We start from the raw sequence: 6,773 nt of genomic DNA, 5'->3' as shown, positions 1-6,773 counted from the left end.
CAGCAAGCGTTGTGTTGCCATATGAACCTGATATTTTACTGATCCGTTGCCCATGTGGACGCAATATTTAAAAAAAAAAATCTCATTGCCGTTGTCGTGTGGATGTAGCCTCAGCTGTGTGGATATGGTTCTCTAACCTGTTTGGGAAATGGACTGCTATTTTATCTATGTGTGTACCAGTTATTGTGGTTTTCCTTTTGCTTCTTCTTTTCCAGAGGTGGGTAGTAATGCACTACATTTACTCCATTACATTTACTTGAGTAACTTTTTGGATGAATTGTACTTGTAAGAGTAGTTTTAATGCAGCATACTTTTTACTTTTACTTGAGTATATTTGTGAAGAAGAGGCGGCACTTTTACTCCGTTACATTGGGCTATATTCTGCTCGTTACTAGCTACTTTATTTTTATTTTTATTGATCCGTGCGATGCGTGGCCTGTTTGTTTATGTTTTGTCGAGACTTCCAGCAGAGGCTCTGTCACATGAACGCATCTCACCAATCAAATGTAGCAGCCAGAGCCATAGTGTGAGGAGCTATGGTTTAACTCCGTTTCGCCAATCAAACAGAGCCAAGCTGCCGCGCGCGCCCGCACACAAAATTCCCGCGGCAAGACCAGTCCAGGTGGAAAAGAGCACAGAAGCAGAAGAAAAATGGCAGAGACAGTGGCCAGCGTTTCTCATCAAGCCGAAGAGGCACACCCCTGGCCACACATACAAACCATGTTCACTCTCCAAACAACAAAAAATAATAATGTTATCAAGTTCAAGTTTCAAGTTTATTGTAGCCATATCAACAGTATAAAAATACAGTTGCTAGGAATATACTTTGGTGTGCTCACAGATCCCAACAGTACAATCAGACCAAACAAAAAACTAAGGGGAGACAAGACAGAAAGACAAGGGGGCACATAATAACAGGGAATGACAACATACAAAAAAAAAAAAAAACATTGAAAAGTGCATTGGATATATAGAGTACAGCTGGTGGTACATAGTGCAAAATAAACAAGGGAGGTAGGTAGGCCAGGAAGTGGAGTAACTGTAAAGTGCTAGTGCATATTCAAGTAGCGGATGGCTTGTGGGTAGGTACTGTCCCTAAAACGTGAGGTGTTGCATGGGATGCTGCAGTACCTTCTGCCTGATGGTAAGAGTATAAATAGATAGTGTGCTGGATGAGTGTGGTCAGAGATGATGTTCTTGGCTTTCCTGGAAATTCTGGTGTTGTAATGTGAGTCTAAGGTGGGGAGACTATGGCCAATGATTTTGGAGGCCCTGCGTACCACCCTCTCCAGCTGTTGCTTATCTTGGCTGGTGGTACTGCCATACCAGACCAGGATGGAGAAGGTGAGCACGCTCTCGATAGTAGCACGGTAAAAGTGTAACATGCCTGCTTGACTGACCCCAAATTTCCTCAACTGTTGGAGGAAGTGTAATCTTTGGTGAGCTTTTGAAATGATGAGACTGGTGTTCAGGGTCCATGGCAGGGACTGATGAATGGTGGTGCCTAAAAAACGAAAAGAGGAGACCCACTCCACTACCTGGCCATTAATACAGATGGGGATGTGCTGGCCTGCCTTTTTCCTGCTTTTTTATGCAGTGTCACATGTGTCTCCCCAAACCAGTGGATGTTTCAACTTATAAAAACTCAAACGTCGAATTTGAGGAAACACATTGCGGTAAGTAGGCTATGTGCTTTTGGCTGTCTTCGTAGGCAGATGTTAGCCCTGTTGTCACATCATAAATAATTGTAAAATACATTGTTTTGTGGAAATGTATTGATGCACTGTGGCTTCAGACGGCAACACACACACCAGAGAACCAAGAAATAAAACTACAAAAAATCTTCCTAACAATCACTTTTTATTGATGTGAAACCAAAAAATGGTCATGAAAATAAGGTTGCTCGCCTAATGTCAGCTCCTCAATAGTGTTACAGTTGTACACAGCTCTGGTCAAAAACTGGGAATGGAAGACTGGTGAAAACTTACTAAATAACAAAACCAGGTGTAAGGGTTCACTAGGGGTGGGTGGAGCACAGAGGATGGCAGGACAGAGATCAGGTTTGCAAACGGCTTTATTGCCACACTTTTCAGTGAAAAATACGGTATTGGCTAGACACACACACACACAGCCAGCGTCTAGTTCGGAGATGAGCTCCTCTGCTCTTGCTCTCCCTCCTTAAGTAGGGCGCGGTCACTGGGAAGACACACAAACACAGGTTAATTGCCGTCAGGTGGAGTGATTCTGCCACTTACCTTCCCTGACTCCGCCCTCCTGTCACAGACCGGCGCTTGACCACACCCCTGCTGCCACATACCCCCACCGCCCAACTCAGGCTGGGCGGCCGTCCAGCCTGCAGCCGACTCCCCCCCCTTGACGGGAGAGGAAGTCCGCCACGACCATCTGTGCCCCCAGCCTGTGGAGCACCTTAAAATTGATGGGTTGGAGTGCCAGATACCAACAGGTGATCCGCGCGTTGGCATCCTTCATGCGGTGGAGCCACTGGAGGGGCGTGTGGTCCGAACAGAGGGTGAAAGGGCGCCCCAGCAGGTAGTAGTGGAGGGCGAGGACTGCCCACTTGATCGCCAGACACACTCGATAGTGCTGTAGCGCCCCTCACGCACTGACAGCTTCCTGCTAATGTACAGGATGGGGCGGTCCTCCACCTCCTGGGACAAAACCGCCCCCGGCCCTCTGTCCGACGCATCGGTCTGCAACATAAAAGGGAGAGAAAAGTCAGGGGAGTGTAATAGTGGCCCCCACACAGTGCAGCCTTTACCTCAGAGAAAGCCCGCTGGCATTGCTCCGTCCACTGGACCGGATCTGGTGCCCCCTTTTTAGTGAGATCAGTCAGCGGGCTGGTGATGTCCGAATAATTAGGTATAAACTTACGATAGTAGCCAGCCAGCCCCAGGAACTGTCTCACCCCCTTTTTGGTCTTGGGCCTCCGGCAGGCCGCAATTGCTGCTGTCTTGTTAATTTGGGGACGCACCTGCCCGTTGCCCAAGTGGAAGCCCAGATACCGTACTTCCACCCGCCCAATTGCACACTTCTTCGAGTTGGCTGTGAGACCCGCTCGCCTCAGCGACCTAAGGACGGCCCTTAGATGTTCGAGGTGCCTCGGCCAGTCATTGCTATAGACGATAATGTCGTCGAGATAAGCGGCCGCATAGGTGGCGTGGGGGCGGAGGACCCTGTCCATCAGCCGCTGAAACGTAGCAGGCGCCCCAAACAGCCCAAACGGAAGTGTGACGAATTGGTGCAAGCTGAACGGTGTGGAAAAGGCTGTTTTTTCCCAGGATAATGGAGTCAAGGGGATCTGCCAATAACCCTTTGTTAAATCCAGCGTCGAGTAAAAACAAGCCGTGCCTAGCCGATCGAGCAACTCATCAATACGAGGCATTGGGTACACATCAAATTTAGACACCGCGTTGTCTTTTCTATAGTCCACACAGAACCGGACCGACCCGTCGGCCTTGGGTACCAAGACCACCGGGCTGCTCCAGTCACTGTGGGACTCCTCGACGATGCCCATTTCGAGCATGGCCTTGAGTTCTTCCCGAACCACTTTTTTCTAGTGCTTGGGTAACCTGTAAGGGTGGCTACGCACTACCAACCCCCGGGGGCATCTCAATGTGGTGCTCTATGAGGTTGGTGCGGCCGGGCAGGGGCGAGAACACGTCCGAAAATTCGGTCTGCAACTGGGCAACCTCCGCGAGTTGGGTCAGGGAGAGGTGGTCTCCACAGGGGACCGGAGAGGTATGCGCCCCGCCCCTATCCGTTCGCCTCACCTCATAGTCAACGTCCCCGACTCGCCGTGTGACCTCAAAGGGCCCTTGCCACTTGGCAACTAATTTGGAGCTCGATGTGGGCAACAGTACGAGTACTTTCTCTCCTGGTGCGAACTCCCTAAGGCTCATACCCTTGTCATTCAGGCGGGCTTGCCGTTCTTGGGCCTGCCGCAAATTCTCCTGAGTTAGGTGCGTGAGCGTGTGGAGTTTTGCGCGCAGGTCAATAACGTATTGGATCTCATTTTTACTTGGTGAAGGTCCCTCCTCCCAATTTTCCCGCAGCACATCTAAGATGCTGCGCGGCTTACGCCCGTATAACAATTCGAACAGGGAGAACCCCGTGGAGGCTTGGGGGACCTCTCGCACTGCAAAGAGCAAGGGTTTGAGCCATCGATCCCAATTACGTGCGTCCTCACTTACGAATTTTTAATTATGTTCTTGAGGGTGCGGTTGAACCGTTCAACTAAACCGTCCGTTTGTGGGTGATACACGCTGGTGCGGATCGGCTTAATACCCAATAACCCATACAGTTCGTTCAGTGTACGTGACATAAACGAGGTGCCTTGGTCAGTCAGAATCTCTTTCGGGATTCCAACTCGGGAGATAACATGGAAGAGTGCCTCCGCAATACTGCGTGCTGAGATATTGCGCAGAGGCACTGCTTCCGGGTATCGCGTTGCATAGTCCACTAGAACTAATATAAAGCGGTACCCTCATGTTGACCGATCTAATGGCCCGACGAGATCCATCCCAATTCTTTCGAACGGGGTCTCGATTAACGGTAGAGGGCGCAAAGGCGCTTTTGGAATGGCCGCTGGATTTACTAACTGGCATTCGCGGCACGCCGTACACCACCTACGGACATCGCCGCGAATCCCTAGCCAATAGAACCGGGCCATTATTCGGGCTAGTGTTTTGTCCTGCCCTAAGTGTCCAGCCATGGGATTAAAGTGAGCCGCCTGGAATACCAATTCCCGGCGGCTCTTCGGAATTAAAAGCTGCATGACTCGCTCTTTAGTTTGAGTGTCCTGCGTCACTCGGTATAATCTATCCTTCATAATTGCGAAGTAAGGGAAGGACGGGGTGGCGTTCGGCGGGAGCATTTGACCATCGATTACTCTCACTTGGTCAAACGCATGCCTCAGAGTCTCGTCTCGCGACTGTTCTAATGGGAAATCCGTGAGGGATTCCCCAATAGAGAGAGGAGGAGCCGGCGGTTCCTCACTCTGACACGGAGATGACGTAGATGGCTCTGTGACAGCTGCTCCTGCCAAAGCGACACTGGGACCTCCCCCTGTTAAATGGCAGGACCCACTCTTCACTAAATGTGTCATTAAATCCCGACATCCCGGCCAATCAGTCCCCAAAATTAAAGAGTGGGTAAGGCGAGGATTAACCGCCGCCTTCACTATGGCTTTTTCCCCTCTGAAAAAAATGTGGACTGACGCCAAAGGGTAGCTGTGAACATCCCCGTGCACACACAACACCTTCACCCCCTGTGCTCCCCCCAATGCCTCGTTTTGAACCAGGCTTTGGCGAATTGAAGTCTGATTACAACCAGAATCCACCAACGCCTGATATGTAGCCCCTTGGATACTCACCGGTATGCGATACACTCCGGCCCGATCGAGGGCGGCCTCTGGCGCGTCGGGGATCCGAACAACCGCGCCCACCTCCATTGCCATGCACTGCTGTTGAAGATGGCCCGGCTCCCCGCAGCGCCAGCAAACCGGCCCGGGCTTTCCCTCTGCACCGGTGTTCTGGGGCTCACTCACCTGAGGTGGGGGAGAGACAGACACAGAAGGGAGAAACGGGAGGGCACCGCGGGTGCGGCGGGCCGGCTGGGGTGGCGCTGGCCCCCGTCTCCGCGGTGGGGGAATGGGGCGAGGACGGGACACAGAAGGAGGGGGAGAGAGAGAGAGAGAGAAGAGGAGAGAAGAGAAGACGCCGTCTGCTGTCCTGCCGCCGGAACAGCCGCCAAATGATCCTCCACCAGCTCGACTGCCTGATCCAGTGACGCTGGGCGGTGGCACCGGACCCACTCTGCGGTTCCTGCTGGTAAGTGAGCAACGAATTGTTCCAGCACCACCTGGTCGATGATCCCCTCGGCGTCGCGGTTGTCGGCCCTCAACCACCGCCAGCAGGCGTCCTGGAGCTGCTGGCTAAACGCGAACGGCCGGCCAACTTCCTCCAAGCGCAAAGCGCGGAAGCGCTGGCGCTTTTGCTCTGGTGTGCGCCCCATGCGCTGGAGGACAGCCTGGCGGAGGTCCGCGGAGGCCAGCCGGCGGTCGGCGGGGAGCTGTAGCGCGGCCAGCTGCGCCTCTCCCGTTAGGAGGGGGAGGAGGCGCGCCGCGCGCTGCTCCATCGGCCACCCCGAGGCTTCTGCGACTTCTTCGAATAGCGTGATGAAAGCCTCGGGGTCGTCCTGCGGACCCATCTTGTTAACGGTGAGGGGAGACGGGCCCGCCGCCGGAGCACTGGTGGACCCCGCCGACGCGAGGAGGTGCCGGAACGCCTCGCGGTCGTCCTGCTGGGCCAGCACCAGGGCTTCGAAGCATCGCTCCTGTTCCTTCCGGAGGATGACGAGCGCCTGGTGCTGGCTTTGCTGGGCCATGGCGAGGGCGTGGACCAGGTCGGCGAATGGGGAGGACTCCATGGGGCTGATCGGCTGGTGCCCCACTCTGATCCCAGGTTTCGGCACCACTGTAAGGTTCACTAGGTGTGGGTGGAGCACAGAGGACGGCAGGACAGAGACTGAGTTCGCACAACTCTTTTATTTTCACTTTTCAGTGCAAATATCTTTCACTCTCAGCCACACATGCACACACATTCCAGTCATCTGGTTGTGGAGAGAGCTCCCTCTGCTCTCGCTCTCTCTCCTTAAATAGGGCGCGGTCACTGGGGAGACACACAAACACAGGTTAATTGCCGTTAGGTGTAGTGATTCTGCCACTTACCTTCCCTGACTCCGCCCTCCTGTCA

This window comes from Neoarius graeffei, chromosome 18 (genome assembly GCF_027579695.1).
Source record: "Neoarius graeffei isolate fNeoGra1 chromosome 18, fNeoGra1.pri, whole genome shotgun sequence".
NCBI lineage: Eukaryota > Metazoa > Chordata > Actinopteri > Siluriformes > Ariidae > Neoarius > Neoarius graeffei.
This window is presented reverse-complemented; position numbering follows the sequence as displayed.